At 33.3% G+C, this 8,748-nt stretch overlaps 1 long non-coding RNA gene across 1 annotated transcript; it reads left to right on the forward strand.

The window, feature by feature from the left end:
• Positions 1-1,564: 1,564 nt before the first annotated feature.
• Positions 1,565-6,844, forward strand: LOC147383939 (uncharacterized). Its single transcript, XR_015173044.1, has 2 exons — positions 1,565-4,018; positions 6,486-6,844. It is a non-coding gene; the product is annotated as an uncharacterized LOC147383939 (long non-coding RNA).
• Positions 6,845-8,748: the final 1,904 nt, after the last annotated feature.

An 8,748-nucleotide genomic window follows, 5' to 3' on the forward strand; every position in this document is an offset into this window, starting at 1 on the left:
GTTACTTCCCCAAAGTTTTCACACTTAACACTTTGATTGTTGATAAACTTCTTTTTCCCCAAAGTTTTCATCAAGTCAAACAAATGAGATCTCAAAAAACTTCTTTGTGATTGATATTTGATACATTTAGTTATTGATTCGATTTTGTTCCATCTAAACAGGCAATTAAAATAATTTGCCATTTTGTTGTATTTTTATGATGAGCCCTTGTGCATCCAGGAATTAATCCATTATTGGGAAAAATAATTTTGAAGTTCCAATCTTGTTTCTTTTACTCAGTTATTACATACATGGAGTATTGGGTCAGGCCCAGACTATTTTTTTTTTTTTTTTTTTTTGAGTAGGCAAGGCTAGCCTGGACCCAATTTCAGGTCCATGGGGGCCTGAGTTGACTCGTGTTACATGGTTCGTTGGTTCAAATTTGTGTTCGTGGTTGGTCAATTTAGAATGAACCCAGTTAGTAGGAGTGGGTTGAGATAATTCGTTTCTTGGTTTGCTTGGGTTTCTTAGATAGCTTTACTAGTTTGGTTTGCTTGTGCATATAAGTCAAGTATACAAGTTGTTGAGTGTTGTGTTATCCGCCTCCACTCTCAGGTGTCACATGCCTACGTATTGTATCCCAGTTCAACTCGTGACCCTTATATTCATAGTTGCTCGTGTTCTCCATTAGATCGGTCTTTTTGGGTAAATGATAGTCAACATGATATCATAGCGCTAGGTTTGTAAAGGTTACGGGTTCAAGTCTCCTCTAGGGAATTTTCCACCCTTATGGGTGAGGGGGAGTGTTGAGTGTTGTGTTATCCGCCTCCACTCTCGGGTGTCACGTACTCACGTAACGTGGCCTCGTTCGACCTGTGACCCTCTTATATTCATAGTGCGCCTTCCCCACCAGATTTGTCTTTTGAGGTAAATGGTGTAAGGAATTCAACCTGAAATTCCCAACGTGGTAAGAAACAAAAATTAGAGGAAAGAGATTTCACTATTCTCGAGAAGAAAATACCAAGTGCGGCTACATTCTCAAAAATGACAACCAAGACACAAAAAATCCTAATCACCAAAAACGGCTTCTATATACTGCGCACAGGATTCACAATGTGTTACAAAACGGGCAAAAAAAAATTTCCCAAGGGCATTGCCCCCTGGAACCCCAGGAGGCTTGTCCATGAGCACTCCGGCTTGGGCCTATCGGCCCAAACCTTCGCTCCATGGACTAAGTCTCAAAAAATTTCCCATAAAAAAATCACGCAACATTATTCGGGTCGGGTCGTCAACCGGATCAAACATAACTAGGCTCCACAAAGTCCAATAAATGGTTGTCAACACAAGTTACAAATACAATTTTTATGTTAATATTTTTTAAGTTCAATATAAATAAATTAATATAATAATTCAAATTCTTAAGATAAATATTGAAAAAAAAAAGATATTAAATTGGTTTGCTGATTCTCGTATATTGGCAGCACTTTGTATATGTAGTACCAGAATGGTAAGTGCAAACCTAAATGAATAATAGATAGTTGGGTGCTTTAGATATATTTCTTTGGGTCTAATTGAAGAAAAATTATATATATTTTTAAATCTAGTAAAATATTTATATAATTTAAAATAAATAAATATTAACATGCTATAACAATGTGCCCTCAATGGACAGTCTAAATGATTGAATAAGTGGTCTTTATTAACTCCGCCATGTTTTTGGTATCTTTTGCATGTCAGATGTCATAGTAGATCTTGTGATGGATGGAAACCATTTTCCTTTTATTCTAGTTATTTTCAACCTTGATCGAAAAGTTGATTCAGTCAACTATCTGCATTAGCACGAACCCGTTTTCAACAATATTTCATCATGGTATGTCTTATCTACTATAGTAATTTTAATTTGATTAAAATTTGGAATGGAACTTAAAATAATTTTTTTCATTCATTAACAATATTTAATATGCAATTATTTTGCATATTGCCTGTGGTGTATCTTTTCACATGGGCATCTTTATAATTATCCTATTTTACTTTGCTCGGAAAGCTGTGTTATTAAAAGGACCCCATCGATCAAATAGAAAGAAAGAGGCCTATATATCTAATGTAAGATCACCATCTAGGATGTTTAGATAATATTTTTGTAAGTTTATGCAACTTTAAATGGATGATTTGCATTTGTGTCCTTGCAATCCTGAATATAAAATAAAAATACTTAAAATAAAATTACAAAATTAACATTTTCTCTTCTTCAAGTTTTCTCATAGTTGTCATTGTCTTTAGTATGCTCAAATGATATTTATTCCCTTTCAAGCATTATTATTGTAAGCATTGTCACGAGTGGTTGGTGTGAGAATCACGAGTAATGTCTCTCTTGTGACATCTAGATGATGTATCCATTCCAATGGATTTATCACACCATTGATACGTTGGACCTAGGTATTGGATTTCATTTGTTGGTTTAGATGAAGTTCAACACCGGCCCATAGTAAGACCTTCTTGATCGACAAGTGGGTCATGTGGCAATCATTTAGGTGAGGCAAACAACTTGGCCATGGGTCCATCCTGTTGGTTGTCATTCTAACTTTCAAAATTACGGGTTTAGTATGTCAAAATACAATTCACCTTCTTGCCTTATCTTGTTGGTTATGAATATTGGAATGAAGTATGCATGGCATGGGCAACAACCCAACTCTTTAAAAAAAAAAAACTTCTCCCACTATATTGAACAGATTGTAATTGTAATATTGACATAATCTATCACTCTTCTTTATATGCTTATTTGTGGACCTAAAAGTTCACCATAGAAGAGTCTCTTATTTACAGAGATTGTGAAGTTTCATCAAGATTTCTAATTTCCAGCATTGTAATGAAGATTAACTGGCTCCTTATTTGGGATCAGTGTCACTCAACCACAGAAGTGCCATTTCTTCATTTTTCTTTGCATTTGTGCTTTCAAGATAGCATTTATATTCATCAAAAAACCTTTTTAAATTAATTAGGTGCTGTTGTAATATCTATTTTTAACAATACCATTTTCTCATCAAGGCCCAAGGGTACTTCAATCCCTTTCTATTTTTCATCTAATGGAAATATAATCTATCTGCCATCCAGGCTTATTGTATTATTGCAAGATAAGATGCATATAAATTTAGATTTTTGGTCTAGCACATTTTATTATAAGTTAATTTTTTGTAGTTTCCAATGTTTTGAGTCTTGATTAGTGCCTATTAAGTTTACTTGTTAGGTTACTTAGTCCTTAAGAATTTTATTGGAATTGTAAGAGTCTTTATAACTAAGGGGTGTTCCATGTATCTATTTAAGTCCATAACTTTGTTACTGATGGTCGGAATGAATTTTGAGCCTTAAGCTTCTGAAGAACAAGTTCTGCATTTCTTTAATTCTGTGTGAATCATTTGCCTTCATCAGCTTTTATCTGATAGTGGTGAGCTGTATGTGTTTTCTATCCAAGTTCAGTGCTTGTTTTTCTCTCTCTTTTTTTTTTTTCATCTCTTTTTCCGGCATCAACAAGTTGAGTCTTCTTAGGTTCTCCAATTTCCTAAAGAAGGCTCTTCTGCACTACGTGAAAAAAGTTCAAATATGACGACAAGATTTATGTTTTCAAGCCATCAAGTTTTTTGTAGTTGAATTCGTGGGCTTTAGGACGAGGCTTTGTTTTTGTTTTTTTCTTAATAGAAAGAAAAAATAAATAAAACCAAATTTGTTAGTGTGGGAGAGCTGAGGGGAAGGTTCTCTTTCTCTCTATCTTTCTTGATCGATTTGAGATTAAAAACCCAAACCTACTAAACAGAGGCTTTTCTTTGGATCTCACATCTCTTCAATCTTTAGATCTCTCTCGATCTCACATCTCTTTCGATTTTGCTCGATCTCTTATTTTCTCTGGTAATTCCTCTCCATCACTCTCGTATTTTCCTTCTCTCTCAGTCACATCACTCTCAATCCTTCAATCAATATCTGATTCGAGTTTGAACAACTGGATTAAGGTTACGAAGCCAATGAAGGACACGAAGACCGCGTTCAGGTATGAATCTAGGTTTTCTTAATCTCCCAATTTTTTTCTCTGCAGATGTTCTATTTTTAACCCTGAAATTAAACCAATCCTTCATCATGCATGCTAATTTGATTGAGAAACAAATGGATTTTTACCACACAAAAATTAAATCTAAATTGAGAGAAACCATTCCAATGTTAAATCTCTTATCTCTTTTCTTATCTATTTGTGTGAATTAGATCGAATCATGAGCCACCTTTTATTTAGTGTTTAACTTGAATTTTAGGATTTTATCTCAAAAAATTGTGGATTTCACATTGTATCCAAAAACCTACTTATTTCGACACTAAAATATGTGTTAGTTCAGATATTCATGCTGTGATTTTGAATCCCAAATATTTCACGAGTGTAGGATCTAGAGTTTTATTTTCAATGAAAAACACTAAAATGGATTATTGGTAAGTCAAAATAAACATTTTCTAGCTCTTGATATAGTGTAGTTTAGGGTGTATGAGGTGTATCGAATCAAGTCCTTGTAGGGGAAGAATAGTTAAAATAGGTGGAGTCCATAGGATCATAGTCTTGTTGCAAGAGAAGTTGAGTTACGTGTAGTTCCTTGAATGCGTAAGATAGTAGGTAGTTTAGAATAATGTTTTAGGATGTAATTTACATCTTGTATTTAAAATTTATATTGCTTTTGAGCTTAAATAAATGAAATTATGCGGATAAAATACTTATTAAATCTTTTGTTGGATTTTGGAGATTGACTATCTCGAATTGGTCTATATTCTTCGTCTTTCATCATATTCTATGATCTAATCGAATTACGTATGTAACACCTCTCAATTGTATTGAGAGAGAGAACTTAAGTTAAGGTAGGAACCTCTTAAATATACCACATTGGTTCTGGGCAATTCTTTAACCCAGATTAGAAGACTTTATGTGTAAAGGAAAACACTACACAAACTATACAAGTAGGCTTGCAGTAAGAAATTCACTCGTTGGAAAACTTCTGACCATTTTGTGATGACATTCGTTCTTTAATCAGGAGCATGCAAGAAAAAAGTGATTTTAGATGGTTCAAAATCAATGTGGATGGTTCATCGAAGCATTGTTAGGGTCTTAATTTTGTGCACCCTAATTAGTGCAATATTTTACACCATAAGGAATTCACTTTCCTTTTAAGAATGCAACACTTTTGCTTTGTTACATTAGCCTATTGATCCTTAGTTACATTGGTCTATAAATTTTGAAAATTCAAAATTGTCAAAAAATGGTGTTTCTTGTAGTCAATTTCTGATTTTAATTATGGGAAAATTGCCTTTATAACCATAAGCAAACATATACATTTCTCAGTGTTTTGGGAAAAGGTCCTTTGCAATAGCTTGCTATTGGGGTCTCTAAGCATGACTGCAATAGCAGTAAGGAACTTATTGCTTAATTCTATATAAGTAATAAATCCCACATATTCTAAAAGAGGAATGACACTAAATAATTTTATTTGGGTGAGATCCAATAGATTGCTATTCATGCCTTTAAGCTTAAAACTAGATAATTTAATTCCTCACCATCTAAAAGAGGAAAATCATTTGCATTTATAGGCCCTAGTCCCAAACTTATTTCTAAAGCTAACACAATGCACTCACTAATGAGATTCTTGCTTGGTGATTATAAAATAACTTATAGTTTAATAAAGCTAGAATTCATAGAGATTTATATGTTTCTTGAATGTGTGGTTGGTGGGGAATTATTTGACAGAATTGTGTCAAAGATTTAGATATTCATGTCGGTGCAAAGGTAAATTCATGTTAACTCATTTATTTTTTTATTCGCATGTATGATCTTATTCTAATAAGGTTAATATTTGTTGCATAGGTCTGTGGGAAAGATGGAAAGTAATATTTATTTGTTGGTAGTTTCTTCATTGGGCTCAACTCACCTATTGTTTGTTTCTTGAATGTCTTTTAGAAAAGTAAGTAGCTATGAACTTATTTAAAAACATACATGCCATGGTTTTGTATGATCAAAAATTTAGTTTTATATATGATTCATTTGTTCCATATGTCATCCAAATAGTCCCATTTTAAATTTTTAAGGTTTTTTTTTTCTCTATTTGAGGAAAGAGTTGCAAAGAACAAATCTCGAGTTGTTTTGTATCATGCTATGCTTTCTCTGATAATTATGAGTCTCTAGCTCGATTGATTATTAGGAGCACTCACAGTTGAAGTCCAACCCTTTCAAAACTATGTTAAAACTAGGAGGAAATTACCAAAATAGTAGAGAAAAATTGTGAAATTTATGTTTCAGCGTACTATTCATTTTAATTCATGTTTCAGCCATTTTCATTATCTAATGCTCAGGTTTTTATTTAGTTCTTCACCCATTTCTATTATAATTCAATTTCTCGCTTTAAGTTGGTCTAAATTGAATAACATCTCATTATGTATTTGTCGTTGGAAAACGTGATATTGTCACAAAATTTAATGTTGGCGACAAGGTCTATGAAACATCCAAGATTTTAACGCTAAAAGGAAGTTAAAGCAGCTTGGGACGCTAGTAGAGTACATCGTCGTGGAGGAAAACCTGGTGGCACTAAAACCTGCAAACCTGTCATTCGACGAGGCCTCAAGTTTGCCACTAGCACTACAAACTGCCATTGAAGACTTTGAGACCATGTGTTTTGAAAAGGGCTAGACCATTTTTATTGTGAGTGGAACCGGTGGTGTTTGCATCTTGGTTTATTTCTAAGAAATTATGTGACTCAATTTCATTTGTTAGTGCCCAATTGTTTCTATTAGAGCTTGTTTAGTAATGAAATTTCAATATATAATATGAATTTTGAGTTGTTTAGCTTAATTTGGAGTTTGTTTTATGATTTTTCTTTCGTTTTTTATTTTTCTGATTTTTTATTATTATTATTGCATTTATTATGATTGGTGAATTAGAGGATCGTGCTATTGTTTGTTAAACCTCCAAATTCGACGGTCATACTCTATGGATTTTTTTTTTTTTTTTTTTTTAAGCTCATTCTCCAATAATTTGATAGTCCCGGGCTGTAAAAAAAAAAAAATTCTACAAGAAAATATTTGACGTGCATATTTGACAGGAGGGTCCGTCAAATATTGAGAAATTTTTACAGGCTAAGACCGTCAAATATGGGCTTTTTTCACATAGTGCTGGGTTTGTAATCTTATTTGGGATATTGAATATACAAGTAATACACCAAGGTACCATTTAATTATATTCCTTCAATTTCTATTTTTCTTTTGTTACAATTGATCCTCTTTTATACCGAATCCTGAGAATAGGGAGTCCTAAGAATAAGAAGAAGCTCAAAAGTGGTAGTAGAAGTAGAGATCAAAGCAGGTGCATGAAAGACGGAAAAAGACTGAAATAAGGTATCTGTTGATCCATATGTGGTTTCTTTTAATTATCTATCCATGTGTATGTATGGGTTGATCACCTTAGGTGGAACTTTAGGTTCTCACACTACGTGAAAACTGGAAAATTCGACAGAAAAAATTTACGGGCCAAGGCCCACGAATTTTAGAAACTGAATTTTGACAGTCTAGGATCGTCAAAATTCTAGATAGTTCTATATTTGACGGCTTAGAGCTGTCGAATTTCTGCTATCCTTCATTAATTTGACAGTTTTGATTCGTCGAAAAAAAATTTTGACAATGAAAAATTCGACCCCAATTCGACCCCTTTGTCCGTCGAATTTTTATGAAATTTGACAGCCCAGGGCCGTCAAATTTGAGCTTTTTTCACATTGTGTCATGAATCTGTTTTGTTGTTTGGTTTGTGAAGATATTGAATTTGTTCTAAGTTTAGTTGATTATGAGTTGATGTACCTTTTCAACAAAAAAAATATGACTTGATGTTTATGAATTAGACTTGGTTACTTACAGTCCTCTGTGCCTAAGAAACCAACTAAAGAGAGAGTATCTTGCAAGAACTTTTCGTTTGTGAAAGAGCTCACTAGTGGCGACCTGATATAACTTGTGATGATCCAGCTGCCATCTCACAGGATGGTAGCAGGCTCTGGGCAATTGACAAGCCAAAAATTTCTCAGCCCCCTCTTGGTTGGAAACGTTTACTTAGGATCAGAGGTGAAGGAAGTACCAAGTTTGCAGATCTGTATGCATTCCTTTCCAATTTTGTTTTACATTTAATATTCGAAGGCACAACCACTCAAAAGCGATGTCTAAAGTCTTTTTTGTACTAGTGTTTTCAAAGATAGTGTTATTATTAAAGTAGCGTGTAAGGTAAAAGATGCTAAAATAAATTCAAACAGTTAATCATTTTTTTTTGGCACAAAGATCACAAATTTAAACAAGCAACAAAACACAACTATGATAGAATGGACTAAGACCAACACACTTGAATATGATTAGGCATTGGATTTGTATATATCTCTTATAGATTAACCTCTCAAGTCTTTCTTATAATAGAGTTTTGAAGCTTTGCTTACTTTTTATAACTATTTCCCTATAAAAAGTATTTGAGATATTTCTGAATCAAATTACATGATAATGGTTGAATGTAGTAGTGTCCATGATTTTCAGTTGCTTTATTAAGCTTCACATGATTGCATGACTGTATCTACATGATAATATTGACAGAAGTATTATTTGTTACAACATTTGTAATAAACATGATTCACAATAAATTTTAGGGACAATGACTATGAAGGCCTCTTTATTGTGAATATGTACCTAATACTCCCCTACTAAAGAATATGGACCATTTAAGTCCAA

Source organism: Akebia trifoliata, chromosome 15, assembly GCF_017979445.1.
Source record: "Akebia trifoliata isolate Shusen 1 chromosome 15, ASM1797944v1, whole genome shotgun sequence".
Lineage (NCBI taxonomy): Eukaryota > Viridiplantae > Streptophyta > Magnoliopsida > Ranunculales > Lardizabalaceae > Akebia > Akebia trifoliata.